The sequence below is a fragment of the Schistocerca cancellata genome, chromosome 8 (assembly GCF_023864275.1).
Source record: "Schistocerca cancellata isolate TAMUIC-IGC-003103 chromosome 8, iqSchCanc2.1, whole genome shotgun sequence".
In the NCBI taxonomy this organism is placed as follows: Eukaryota; Metazoa; Arthropoda; class Insecta; order Orthoptera; family Acrididae; genus Schistocerca; species Schistocerca cancellata.
Window position 1 is genome coordinate 362,606,368 of NC_064633.1, and position 15,550 is coordinate 362,621,917.

General features: G+C 42.1%; 1 protein-coding gene across 2 annotated transcripts in view; it reads right to left on the minus strand.

The window, feature by feature from the left end:
* LOC126094913 (glutathione S-transferase D7-like) overlaps positions 1 to 15,248 on the minus strand; it is a 91,968-nt gene extending 76,720 nt beyond the window's left edge. The window contains exon 1 of one of the 2 annotated variants that reach the window (XM_049909557.1): positions 15,132 to 15,248. The gene's annotated coding sequence lies outside the window, so the exon portion shown is untranslated. Of the gene's footprint in view, positions 1 to 15,118 lie in introns of both variants that reach the window. The other variant, XM_049909556.1, reaches the window with a different exon arrangement.
* Between the last annotated feature and the right edge of the window lie 302 nt (positions 15,249 to 15,550).

The following is a 15,550-nucleotide window of genomic DNA, read 5'->3' on the forward strand; positions in this document are numbered from 1 at the left end:
CGCCTCCTTTGTTGGCCGAGGGGAAGCAAGGACAGTGCTGTATTTTCCTGTCTGAGGCACGGTGGGCTGTCGACTGGCGAATAATTTTCGAGCAGCAAAGGTCGACACCTTTTCCTTCACTCTTATTTCCTGGATGAGCTTTTCGTCCTTAAAAACAGGGCAATCTCGAGAGGAAGCAGGGTAGTCACCCATACAGTTGATGCAGCGAGGGGATGGAGGTGGACAAGCACCCTCATGGGCATCCTTGCCACACGTAACACATTTGGCCGGATTGGAACAGGACTGGCTGGTGTGATTGAACCGCTGACATCGATAGCAACGCGTAGGGTTTGGGACGTAAGGGCGAACGGAAATTATCTCATAGCCTGCTTTGATTTTCGATGGGAGTTGAACTTTGTCAAATGTCAAGAAGACAGTGCGGGTTGGAATGATGTTCGTGTCAACCCGTTTCATAACTCTGTGAACAGCCGTTACGCCCTGGTCAGACAGGTAGTGCTGAATTTCTTCGTCAGACAATCCATCGAGGGATCGTGTATAAACGACTCCACGCGAGGAATTTAAGGTACGGTGCGGTTCCACCCGGACAGGGAAGGTGTGGAGCAGAGAAGTACGCAGCAATTTTTGTGCCTGGAGGGCACTGTTTGTTTCTAACAACAGGGTGCCATTCCGTAATCTGGAACAAGACTTTACAGGACCTGCAATTGCGTCGACACCTTTCTGAATAATGAAAGGGTTGACCGTGGAGAAGTCGTGACCTTCGTCAGACCGAGAAACAACAAGGAACTGTGGCAACGATGGAAGAACCGTCTGTGGCTGAGATTCAGTATACTTACGTTTGTGAGCAGACATAGTGGAAGGTGAGGAAACCATTGCGGAAGAATCCTCCATGATTACCGGCGTCTCCGATGGCGCGCTCCTCCCTTGTGGGGGCCCTCTCTGAGGGCACTCCCGCCTTAGGTGATTGTTCACACCTCAGGTCACACCTCCCGACAAACGGACAGAGGGACCAGTCGGCACTTTCGGAAGGTATCAGCTCGGGTAATCACCCCTCCCTGGGCCTGGCCGTTACCAGGGGGTATGTACGTGTCCTACCTGTCTACCCAGGGCGGGGAATTACGCGTTACCCCGTCACCGGCTGCGCACAAAAAGGCGTGGGTCGGCCTTCAGACACGCACAGGGAGGAAGAAAGAGAAAGGGAAAGGAAAGAAGAGAGGTCTCAAACGCCGCAGCGGAGAAAAGGGTAAAGAGAAGAGGTAAGGAAAAGAGAAGGACAAAGGAAGGAAGAAGACATAAAAGCAAGGAAGGCGAAGAATGCATTACATTTACGAGCGTCCGTCTCGGGACGTAGGCACAAACCATACTCCCAGATGGGGAGAAAGGGAAGGAAAGAGCCAGAGGTGAGGGGAGGAGGGGCGAAGATAGGGATGGGGAAGGATGCAGAAAGGGAAGGTATGCAGCCCGGAAAGGAAGGAAGGCCACATTAGCTCGGGGTCCCGTGCTCGCTACGCACGTATCCACAAAAGAGTCGTGGACCCCCTGGGGGGGGGCAGCTGTACCTGTACACACCACCCTGGCCAGCACATTTTCCAACAATTATTTCACTAATTGAAAACGTCTGGTCAATGGTGGTCGAGAAACTGGCTCGTCACAATACGCCAGTCACTACCCTTGATGAACTTTAGTATCGTGTTGAAGCTGTATGGGCAGCTGTACCTTTACACACCATCCAAGCTCTGTTTGACTCAATGCCCAGGCGTATCAGGGCCGTTATTACGGCCAGTGGTGGTTGTTCTGGGTACTGATTTTTCAGGATCTAAGCACCCACATTGCATGAAAATGGAATCACATGTCAGTTCTAGTATAATATATTTGTAGAATGAATACCCATTTATCATCCGCATTTCTTCTTAGTGTAGCAATTTTAATGGCCAGTAGTGCATTATGTTTCAATATTTACGATGGAGGCAATGGTTTAATAGTGGACGTCAAGTCCGAAACTAGTCACCGCAAATAAAGGATATTTCTCACTGCAACTTCGACAGAATTACAAATAAGATTTTCAATAAACGTAAGTTGCTAACCCATTTTTCCTGCATCATGCTGGAGGTTTATGAATAAAATCTTTTAATGGAATCTAATAACTTATTTACATTAGTATTTATTACAGTTATCTTGTTTTTGTTGGGTGGGGAGTCGTCATCGGCTCCATAACACTACAATCCCCAATTTCCACCCTCACCACAACCCCCAGTCTCTTGGATCCGCACCTGGGAGCGAGTCAGTTTACACAATACGTACACGTGATTAATTTCAATGAATGGCTACACACGAACCATTTACAGGTTCCTAATGGTACAGTGACCTAAATTTATCGTTAATGAACATGTTCTTCGGTGCTACTCATGCATGCAACTACAATTTGTTAAAAACAGGTTTTTCTGTGGTCTACCAGTTTTTTTGCAAAAATTCGTCTATAAAATAGAAAGAATTGCAAAGAACAAAGTCTTTTAGGTTACAATTAAAACTTGCGACATTACCTTCCAGATATTTTATGTTATTGGACAAATGATCAAAAATTTTCGTTGATGAATACTGAACTCCTTTTTGACAGGTTTTATAACGCATAATAAAAGTATTTTTTCTTGTAGTGTTGTAGGTATGGACACTTAACTTACTCTTCTCAAATTGTAATTGATCATTTATGACGATTACATATAATATTCAACCTTCTTTCATGATTCTTAAACATATATTTATGAAAGAAGGTTGTATACCTGGAAGAGGCTTGGAGACACTGGTAGGTTTCAGATAGATTATATAATGATAAGACAGAGATTTAGGAACCAGGTTTTAAATTGTAAGACATTTCCAAGGGCAGATGTGGACTCTGACCACAATTTATTGGTTATGAACTGTAGATTAAACCTGAAGAAACTTCAGAACGTAATAATTTAAGAAGATGGGACTAGAATAAAATGAAAGAACCGGAGGCTGTAGAGAGTTTCAGAGAGTGCATCAGGGAACGATGAACAAGAACAAGGGAAAGAAATACAATAGAAGATACAATAGAAGAAGAATGTATAGCTTTGAGAGATGAAATAGTGAAGACGGCACAGGATCAAGAGAGTAAAAAGACGAGAGCTAGAAAAATCCTTGGGTAACAGAAGAGATAATGAATTTAATTGATGAATGGACGAAATATAAAAATGGAGTAAATGAAGCAGCCGAAAAGGAATACAAAGGTTTCAAAGACTAGAGCGACAGGAAGTGCAAAATGGCTAAGCAGGGGTGACTAGAGGGCAAATGCAAGGATGTAGAGACATGTAATACTAGATGTAAGATAGATACTGCCTATAGGAAAATTAAAGAGACCTTTGGAGAAAAGAGAACCATCTGCATGAATATCAAGAGCTCAGATGGGAAAACAATGCTAAGCAAAGAAGGGAAAGCATAAAGTTGAAAGAAGTATATCGTCGATGAAGAAACAATACCGCGTAAGTAGTAAAATAAGAATTTTACACGAGAGACAAAAAACTGTCTAAAATGCCTAATACATTTCACAGCGGCGCTAAATTTGCATCGTAACAGTACAAGGAAATATTGGATCAAATAAAACTGAGAAGCAAAAAAAAAAAAAATCGCTTCAGAAAGCTTAATTACGGCACATACGCGGAATTGTCTCGGTATTTATGCTATGATCTGTTACTTACACGGTATTTGTTTGTCAGTCTCCCAGCACATTTAAGTTGGTATTTGGTGCTGAGAAAGCTAGTAAGAACACGTTTTGGAGCATTAATCATTTTTTACTGAAAGATTGCATAGAAACATTTTAAATAAATATACTGTTTACATAGTACCGATAATGTCTGCACATTTCTTCACGAAAAATCCTAAACACCCCTCAAAGCAGAGAATTACACTGCACTGGTACTCGTCACACAGTTACCCCCGCGATAATTTTCATTCATAAGGAATGTTGTCATAATAACTACGACAATCTTTAGGAAGAACAGATTAACATGATGCAACCAAATCACCTTGCGTTTCATCGAATCAGTAGCATACTGCTTCACGATTTTCTAAATTATACATTGTAAAGTTATGAACATCCAACTTTATTTTATAATAAACTGCACTTGCACTTAAAAATGGAGCTCCTTTCACGGCCTGCAAGTCCAGCTTCTGCTGGGCTTCTTTCTTGTCAGCATCTTTTTGCATCCTTGCCTGCTCTTTCCGTTCTGTGTGTTGCTTCCACGCATCTTCACCTAAGTTACCGAGCCTGTAACTACAACACAAGTCGCACCGGTCTTTCTTGGGGAAAAATAAGATAATATTGCCATCTTCTAAAATCAAGTTAAAGGTAGCCCGACTTGATAGTGAAACCTTCTCTGCATGACATTTTTCCACATAGAGTCCATACAGCTGTTGTTTGGAATGTAGAATAGGCTCAAGGTATAACTTCGAGGAGTATTTCCTGCAGTAGTGTGATGGAAGTTTCGGCAGAGAGTCCAGGAATTCTTTCATGAAGGTTCTCTCACCTTTCTTCTTCGTCTGTTTGATTCGAGGTCGTGACGATTCTGTATCAGGACTCATCCCATGTGTGGAATTACCCAGCCAATGTCGGACAGTCCATCCTTTAATCCCAAGAGTACTGAGAAACATCTTTTTGCATGCTTTATATTTCCCCAGCTCATTTTCCAAATGATAAATGAGTGTCCCTTTTCTCCTGGATTCAACAGTGTTCTTCCCTGGACGTTTGGTTGGAATTACGTCCACAAGATTGATAACGTAAAGCTTCCTCTGATCCCATGACATCGTTTCCCAAAATATGTTAAATACTGCCTGCCTATCATCAGCAGAAAATTGATGAGACTTCCTTTGAACAGATTTCTGACACATCTTCGAAGTACATGTAGAACCTAATTTTCGTGCCTCTCTCGGAGTATCATGAGTGATATTACCAATTCGACTTCTTTTGTATCCAATTCTTGTCCACGCATTTTATTGGCATTTTTCTTCCAATCTTCAGGATGTGGTTTAGACTTCCTTTTCCTGTCACTGCTTACGTTATCATAAAATTCTTGGCCTTCACTGTCAGCATCATTATTGCTCCCATGATCGTCCGATAATTTGTCCAGAGTGCTTGGCAAACAATGAACACCATCGCATAGCAATGAATGTGAAGTGCTGTCGTCTCTAGTGGAAACTGTGGCTGTGGTTTCATTTTGAGCATTGTTGGATACAGCCACTGAAGTTTCTAGATGGAAAAGCAGACAAAGATGAAGCTCAAATTCATGTATTTATGAGAACGACGGCATCAGTAATACTATTAACAATAATCTCAAGAAAATTTACCCGCGTCATTAGATGTTGCAGGAACCCCATACACGAAATTAATTTTTCTTTGGTAAATGTAACTTCAGCGTTACGACTTTTCTCGCCTGTTGTTTGTTCTGCATTTATGGGAGATCCTACAAGAAAGTGGACAGTCTAGAAATCTTTGGCAGAAATGAATAAAGCACAGAACGAGTGAAGTGGGGGCGTTCTAATTTATATCACAATAAGACACTTGCCGGGCTACTAAGATTCAAAGGTGAATAATAAAACAATTTTCTTACCGCTGTCAGTCACTCTGAGAAACGATTCTCCGCTTTCATGGGCTGATTTCAGCTGAGAAACAATTTCTACTTCAGTAAAAAGATCGTCATCTATATCGCTGTCCATTATAACGAATGAAGCTACAAGCATGGAACCACTTTCAAGCACTGTTAAATACGTAATAAGGCAGTAACAATGTGCTGTGGCTGCGCGCGCTTTTGTATTTATGCGATATTGCTTACAGTATTCATAGATTGTGGATATGCGGTATTTAATTATCTACAGTTCCGCGGTATTGCCATCTATTTATTTGCTGTGTCACATACGCGGTATTGTTTTAGATAATTTTTTCATGGTAAATAATTAAAAATTCGGCATTATGGCGTTAAGGGCGGATGCGCGTACGCTCAACGACATCATCTGACTGAAAAACGAAAAATCGGCAGTTTGTCAGTTACGCGGTATTGTTTCTTCATCGACGATATGCAGGGTCAATACAAGAGCAATGTACTTGAGGGCAGTATTTTGGAAATGGGAGAGGACGTAGATGAACATGTGGTGGGAGATAACGATACTGCGCGAAGAATTTGACAGAGGACTGAAAGACCTAAGTCGAAAAAAGGCCCCAGGAGTAGACAACATTCCATTAGAACTACTGATAGCCTTGGGTGAGCCAACCATGACAAACGTATTCCATTTTGTGAGCAAGGTGTATGGGAGAGGAGAAATACCCTCAGACTTAAAGAAGAACGTAATAATTCCAATCCCAAAGAAAGCAGGTGTTGAAAGGTGTGAAAATTACCGAACTATCAGTTTAATAAGCCACGGCTGCAAAATAGTAACACGAATTCTTTACAGACGAATGGAAAAACTGGTAGAAGCCGACCTCGGCGAAGATCAGTTTGGATTCCGTAGAAACGTTGGAACATGTGAGGCAATACTGACTCTTCGAATTACCTTAGAAGATAGATTAAGGAAAGGCAAACCTACGTTTCTAGCATTTTCAGACTTAGAGAAAGCTTTTGACAATATTGACTGGCATACTCTCTTTCAAATTCTGAAGGTGGCGGGGATAAAATACAGGGAGCGAAAGTCTATTTTCAATTTGTACAGAAACCAGATGGCAGTTATAAGAGTCGAGGGACATGAAAGGGAAGCAGTGGTTGGGAAGGGAGTGAGACAGGGGTGCAGCCTCTCCCCGATGTTATTCAATCTGTATATTGAGCATGCAGTAAAGGTAACAAAAGAAAAATTCGGAGTAGGAATTAAAATCTATGGAGAAGAAATAAAAACTTTGAGGTTAGCCGATGACATTGTAATTCTGTCAAAGAGCTGCAAGAGCAGTTAAACGGAAAGGAGGATATAAGATGAACATCGACAAAAGCATGACGAGGATAATAGAATGTAGTTGAATTAAATAGGGCGATGCTGAGGGAATTAGATTAGCAAATGAGGCACATAAAGTAGTAAATGATTTCTGCTATCTGGGGAGCAAAAGAACTGATGATGGTTGAAGTAGAGAGGATATAAAATGTAGACTAGCTATGACAAGGAAAGCGTTTCTGAAGAAGAGAAATTTGTTAACATCGAGTATAGATTTAAGTGTCAGGAAGTCTTTTCTGAAAGTATTTGTGTGGAGTGAAGCCATGTATGGAAGTGAAAAATAGACGATAAATAGTTTAGACAAGAAGAGATTAGAAACTTTCGAAATGTGGTGCTACAGAAGAATGCTGAAGATTAGATGGGTCGATCACATAATTAATGAAGAGGTACTGAATAGAATACGGGAGAAGAGGAATTTGTGGCACAACTTGACTAGAAGAAGGGATCTGTTGGTTGGTAGGACATGTTCTGAAGCATAAGGGGATCACCAATTTAGTATTGGAGGGAAACGTGGAGCGTAAAAATCGTAGAGGGAGACCAAGAGATGAATACACTAAACAGATTCAGAAGGATGTAGGTTGCAACAGTTACTCGGAGATGAAGAGGCTTATGGAAAGCTGCATCAAACCAGTCTCTGGACTGAAGACCACAACAATATCTACTTGAGGAGGTCCTACAAGATAATTGCAGCTGAACACCACTTATTATTTTCACGATCAGTACGCTTACTGCTTGTATCTTTGCTAATCACATGACAATCATCCAGAATCATAAAGGTAAACTGCAGAAGTAAATGTACATTGTAATCGAATTGTGTAGAAAATACAGTGTTAACTTATTGACAGAGAAAAACAAGGGTCTTTGGTTTCGGGGGAAACCAATCAGTCAGGTGTAAAGGGGTGAGATCTTTACCAAGTGTCACATTTCAAACAATTTGGATGTAATATCAGCTATCAATCTGAAGAAGACTTAAACGAGGAGGAGAGATTAGGAGCGCCTGTGGAAAATTATCTAGAGTGCACGATGGTATATTCTTAACCTATTATAATACCACCGGAACAGCGAGAAAATTTTCTTTCCTGCTACGTCTGAAAGCTCTGTTGCAAAGATATTCTTTTAAGATCCATAGTTCCTCGACCCCCCCTTCTGAATTCGCCTCTGAAGATAATGGCAGTCCTTTCCCTGCCTCGCGGAAGTGAGAACTGAATTCTCTCAGCAAACTATTTGTCAAGGGTCGGGGTAAACAGACTGGACTGTGTCAACACCACTTGCAACGGGAATTGAACGTCTTCTCCACGACTGAGGTCTCTAAGTACAGAGAGAAATGGAAACATCACGCTGACAGAATGGAGGCTCTGAGATATCCCAAGCGTCGTCATCAGTTGTCAAGGGTCGGGGTAAACAGACTGGACTGTGTCAACACCACTTGCAACGGGAATTGAACGTCTTCTCCACGACTGAGGTCTCTAAGTACAGAGAGAAATGGAAACATCACGCTGACAGAATGGAGGCTCTGAGATATCCCAAGCGTCGTCATCAGAATCTGTCGGAAGGAGAGATTAGGAGCGCCTGTGGAAACTTTGGGGCGATAAATTACCGGAATATCACATAAAGCCGCCAACGGGCATTTTTCCTTATACTTACAAGGAAGAAGAAGAGTGGAAAAGAAATCAAGTAACATTGCGAGACATCAAGAATTTAAACATAATGTTTATATACAAATTGACAGAAATTCTCTTAGATTTTAAACGTGTTATTGATATTTTCTGGTCATCAGACTTCTGACTTGCTTGAAGTCTGTCTTGCCTGAAGCGGCCCACAACGGATTCCTCTCCTGCGCCAACCTCTTCATCTCAGAGTAGCATTTGCACCCAGCTTCCTCACTTATTTGTTGGATGTATTCCAGTATAAAGTTTTACCCTCTACAGCTCCCTCTAGTAACGTGGAAGTTATTCCTAGATGTCTTAACATGTGTCCTGTCATCCTGTCCCTCCTCCTTGTCAGCATTCTCAAAAGTTCCTTTTCGCACAAATCTGCTGATAACCTATTCATTTTTTATCTTATCCGTTCACCTAATTTTCTACATCCTTCTACAGCACCAATTCCTTTTTCTCTCTTTTTTCCTGTTTTCCCATAGTCCATGTCTCACTTCCATATACAGCTGTGTTCCAAACATATGGGTAATAGTGGAGACACATTTTCACTCCTTTGCTAATACACCCGAGGATCAACGTTTGCGACAAGTTTGAAAGGTGTGAAGGAAGACCAGTGGCAAAATGAAGTTTCAAGTCTATACGTAACACGTGCTCAGATGTCGTAATTTTGTCAGTGCACTGCGCGTTAAAGACAGGAGTTCCGGTCCGGCATACAATTCCAGCATGTCACAAATTTTCGGTTGTGGTTATATTTGACGCAATTGTCACCTAATGAAAGTATAAACACATGCAGCTGCCTTAGGTAACTCGTAGAATATCCGCAAGAAATTGCGGAAATCCCTTTTTCACCTGTCAACGATGCCAGTGAGATGCGGTTTCCCCGTGTTTATCGTGATTCCTTTTTCTTTGAACAAGTCCACAACAGTACATTTCAAACTGTGTATGTCGCACGTGAGCGTAATATAGAGCTTTTAAGAAAGGATATTACTTCCTCTTGCCAAGAGAGGCAAGCGCTCCAAAATACATTCATTATCGCCGTTTGGTGACGCGCATATGCACTTGGGCTAGGATATCAGTGATATATCGAAGTATCGATATACTGGATTCACTTATGCGATATTACGAATATTTGTTCATTGCTAACATCGATATTTTGTGGCGATATAATCGGATAATAATATTATCACCACCACCATTTAACTCACCATAGAGAAAATTGAACTCTAAGTTCTTTTTAACACCGAAATATTTAAGACATAAGAACGATACCTACAGTTTTTTTTACTTTTAAGTTTTTTAAGAAATTTTGACTGAATTTTGGGTTTTCGTAACCTCCTGTAACTCGAAAGTAAAGTTGGTAGAAATGTCTGAAATGTAATTCTCAAAACCTCTTCTTTTTGTGTTGTTCGTGAATTGCTGTATGTTCATATTAGTGATTTTGGAGTGTGAAGATAAAAAAAGGAACGTGGCTCTCAAAAGTGATGTGTGGAAGCATTTTAAGTCAAAAGACAGTAAAAGTGGGAAGCACAATTATTGGGTGGAAAGATATTCCTAGCTTGCATTATACATCATAGATATCTCTATTTATACGTAAAATAACGTATAATTAAATTTGGTAATCCTTAACTTCTTTTAGGTTTATAAAAAGCAATCCTCAAATTTTGAATAACATGTGTAATCATAAGTTGCAATCATAATTGCAGAACTAAATTTTTGCCATCCATATATCAAATGGTTCGAATGGCTCAGAGTGCTATGGGACTTAACATCTGAGGTCATCAGTCCCCTAGAACTTAGAACTACTTAAACCTAACTAACCTAAGAACGTCACACACATCCATGCCCGAGGCAGGATTCGAACCTGCGACCGTAGTGGTAGCGCGGTTCCAGTCTGAAGCGCCTAGAACCGCTGGTCACAGCGGCCGGTTCGATATATCAAAACATCATTAGTTTTGAGTCGATTAATATATGATATTGTTAATTAGTATAGCTATATAAGCTTGAAGCAAATATCTATATTTTTCTTCCGATGTCGCATCCCTAATATGTGCATCGCGCGCACGTCTGGTAACCGCTACAGTTGACCATTGCTGCTGTCTCTGACCGAGATGGCGCAGTGGTAAAGCACCGATTTCGCATCCGAGACAAGTGCGGGGACACACAAGGACGTAGCCAAGAATTGGTCAAAAGGGGACCTTAAAGAGACTCGTTTATTCCGAAAAATTCCAAAAGAACGACAAACCAATTTATTCGACAATGTCTCGCAGTTTTCACCAATCAGAGATGTAATCTCGTTACTGAGGGCTGTTGTGGATTTCGGCAAACCACTAAGAAGCAGTGACGTTCTAATCTCTCTTAACCCTCCAACATCATTTTACACTCCTCTTCTTCCAGTCTGGATCTGAGTTGAGGAACTGATCAGGAAAGGACGAGCGCTAATTTTTTGGGACTCCGTGATTAGTACTGATAGTTTTTGGAGTAAAGAAATTTCTGTTCAACGGAGAATGTAGGGCAATTTTTGGTAGCAGATGATCTGGAATTATTCAGCTATACACTATTCCCAATTTCCATATCACTTCTCACAATGAAGGAAAGATTATTTTCTGCATTACAAATGTCTCAGCTGAGAAATGAATGAGTCTTAATGAATAGATTTGGATTATTACTTACACTATTGGCCATTAAAATTGCTATACCAAGAAGAAATGCAGATGATAAACGGGTATTCATTGGACAAATATATTATACTAGAACTGACATGTGACTACATTTTCACGCAATTTGGGTGCATAGATCCTGAGAAATCAATACCCGAAACAACCACCTCTGGCCGTAATAACGGACTTGATACGCCTGGGCATTGAGTCAGAGCTTGGATGGCGTGTACAGGTACAGCTGCCCATGCAGCTTCAACACGATACCACAGTTCATCAAAAGTAGTGACTGACGTATTGTGACGAGCCAGTTGCTCGGCCACCATTGACCAGACGTTTTCAATTGGTGAGAGATCTGGAGAATGTGCTGGCCAGAGCAGCAGTCGAACATTTTCTGTATCCAGAAAGGCCCGTACAGGACCTGCACAATGCGGTCGTGCATTAACCTGCTGAAATGTAGGGTTTGGCAGGGATCGAATGAAGGGTAGAGCCACGGGTCGTAACACATCTGAAATGTAACGTCCACTGTGCAAAGTGCCGTCATTGCGAACAAGAGGTGACCGAGACGTTTAATCAGTAGCACCCCATACCATCACGCCAGGTGATACGCCAGTATGGCGATGACGAATACACACTTCCAATGTGCGTTCACCGCCATGCCGCCAAACACAGATGCGACCATCATGATGCTGTAACAACAGAACCTGGATTCATCCGAAAAAAATGATGTTTTGCCATTCGTGCACCCAGGTTCGTCGTTGAGTACACCATCGCAGGTGCTCCTGTCTGTGATGCAGCGTCAAGGGTAACTGCAGCCATGGTCTCCGAGCTGATAGTCCATGCTGCTGCAAACGTCGTCGAACTGTTCGTGCAGATGGTTGTTGTCTTGCAAACGTCCCCATCTGTTGACTCAGGGATCGAGACGTGGCTGCACGATCTGCTAAAGCCATGCGGATAAGATGCCTGTCATCTCCACTGCTAGTGATACGAGGCCGTTGGGATCCATCACGGCGTTCCGTATTACCTTCCTGAACCCACCGATTCCATATTCTGCTGACACTCATTGGATCTCGACCAACGCGAGCAGCAATGTCGCGATACGATAAACCGCAATCGCGATAGGCTACAATCCGAGCTTTATCAAAGTCGGAAACGTGATGGTACACATTTCTCCTCCTTACACGAGGCATCGCAACAACGTTTCACCAGGCAACGCCGGTCAACTGTTGTTTGTGTATGAGAAATCTGTTGGAAAGTTTCCTCATGTCAGCACGTTGTAGGTGTCGCCACCGGCGCCAGCCTTGTGAGAATGCTCTGAAAAGCTAATCATTTGCATATCGCAGCATCTTCTTCCTGTCGGTTAAATTTCGCGTCTGTAGCACGTCATCTTCGTGGTATAGCAATTTTAATGGCCAGTAGTGTATTTATCATACAGCTTTTAGTTCCAGGAGTCTCCAAAAAGAGGCTCAGATGGTCTTCAATGCAGCTCTTTTCATTTAAACACACGGCTGCTGTTGACTAGGAGGAATTCAAGCAGCACACTTAAAAAAATCATTTAGAAACCAACGAACTACAGAATGTGATGTCAGCACATACATCTTCTGCTCTCTATAAACCCCTCCCTATTGATTTGTACCGAAACTGGTTTTGATAAATGAGTAGAGCCCGCGCAGAATACCGTGGACAGTAGATGCGCAGTCACCAGGGCTTGCGTGGAGAGGGTGGTAGTGGTGGGGGCTGAGGACTGGTGCTTTAGGGGAAATGCCGAGTGCTGGAGGGGAAGTGGCGTTCGAAACCGAAGCCTACAGCAATTTTTGTAACTATTAAGTGGAAATCCCCCACTCTCACATTTGCAAGGCGACCTTTCAGAAATGTCTGTCACCTCTGCTTTCGTTAGTACTAAAAAGAATTCCGCCTAAAATGCAACGATTTATTTTCGCCTGGATTGTTAACCATTTGCAACTTTCAGAATAGTGTCACGAGTGGTGAATTTTGACTAAAACCTACACATTTCTCTTGTTGCCATGTTAAAATTTGCTTCTTTTGCCAAAACACAGTGGAGTCTACACAGTCTCACCTCAATAAAATGCTGTGCAGACGCTGTTGCGAGAGAATTCTGAAACAGTGGTTTATTAAGTTTATTAAGTGCTAAGCCAAATCAGTTTTATCAAGATTGGTGACAGAGACGTCGACCCAAGTCTAAAGAAAAATTCTGTATGTTAGCTACAAGTCATATGCAGCAACACATTATGTAATATGCACCAAATGCAAAATACATTGTGACCCTGTTTCTCATTGCAAACTTTTTCGAATTTCACGCAGTGTCTTTCTGCTGTGTAAATATCAAAATAACCATGACCATTAATGAAATAATGGGAATGATTTTTTTTACCAAATAGTTCCTATAAAATCGTTTGCAAAAGACTGCACGGCGTGCGCCTCGATTCAGTCACTGCCGATTGGCCGAAAGGTAACAGTCTCGGCCTCCCCTTCCAAACAAACGAGTGAGCTCCCCCTGCTCTTTGGACGAAAATTGGTCACTGTGCATCGGCCACCGTATTCTGCACGGACTCTACTGCTTGGGTGATCAGATTGGGCGTTATTTTTCCATTTGTTGTTTTTCCCTCACATCAACCGATGTTGGTTTTAAGTTTTCATCCATGTTGCAATGCTGAACACGTTCAGACACGCCGGTGTTCTCATTCCCTAGTACCAAAGGCCGCGGTGTTAGGTTCCTAATTTCTTCCACTTAACTTAGCGTAGATCAGGTTTTCCCAAATTGTGTCGCGCTGTTTCACCGTGCGACACAGAGATTGCGGCGAAATTCCATTCCATACAGAGGTCGGATTACTATGTAATATGTACTGTACGTATTAGCCCACACGTTTAATTTGAATTTTATGGCTACATCTACATACGAACTCAGAAGAGCGCTGTGAAGCGAACTGCAGAGGATCTATACTTCTAAATGACTAACCCGTATTATGGCACCCAGTATCAGTTGAAGACGGTCTCTCTAATGTCATAATACACTCATTAAGAGGTGTAATCTATTCTTGAAGTTTTAACACAGTAATACCTGCACTGTAGTTAGAAACTGTATGTGCGTCTTGAGACAGATACTACACGCGCAAGCTGACACTTGGCGCGGCGCGGGTGGTTGCGACGGTAAAGGCATTTCACATTCACAGTTTCTCCCGCGACGGTAAAGGCATTTCACGTTTACAGTCGCTCTCATCAGCCACCGCGAGGAGGGTCAACTTCGTTTGCGCGAATTATAAACTCACTGCGGGTAAACACCCAGATTTTTTTCTTCTAGCTATCACTCTCCCACATCCCCCCCCACACACACACACACATACACATTCAAAATGATGAAAGAAAGAAAAAAAGTTTCAATTACTACATTTTCGTTTTTCATGCAGTAAAACTTTAGCATCAGTTTAATTACTTATTTACTACTAACTCTCGCAACACATTTTGCGGGCAATACCCACATATACTACTGAATATACCTCCAAAATTAATATTGTACGAGACATAGCTCAGGAGATACAACGTCATAAATATTGAGATGCTTAACAAACTAACTTTTGCTTAAAACAGTGCGCAAATTCCAGACTATACTCGCACAGTGTTTGACAATGAGTGCAGTTTGCGACTTTTAAGCTTTAAACATACCGGTAATTTCAAATCTTTTCTAATTTTTTTGCGTTTGCATGCGTAACGTCAAAATGTAACATACTGTCTCATCTGTAAAGTAATCACAAGTCTGAAGGTATTATAAAAGTTAGATTATTTGAAGAATAGGGGTTTATTGGTACTTACTGTTGGAACTTACTGTTTGATCACGGTAAGTCCACGGTTCGCGCGGTGGCTGTCGGGATAGGAGGCACGCCTTGCCCGCGCAGTTTATCTGTGGAGGGAGGCGGTGAGGGGAGGGCAGCGTCGACTCTGTTCTGCAGTACTGGCAACATTAACCGTGTGTTTTGTGCTCATATGATAGCTGACGTGACACACGCACCAGCGCTTGGAGACAAATGAATATCTTTCCACTAGTGCCGATTTTCTCCGCTACTGGCAGCACCAGACTTGTGTCTAGTACCTGACGAGCATCTACAGGCCCAAGTTCACGAAGCATGCCAAGCTTTGGCGGGACGTACGAACTTAAGTGGAATTAACCCGTGGCGCAACACGAAGGCGACCGGATCCGTACATCCTATCACTACATTGTAATGCTACTTGTAGTATATATAAAAA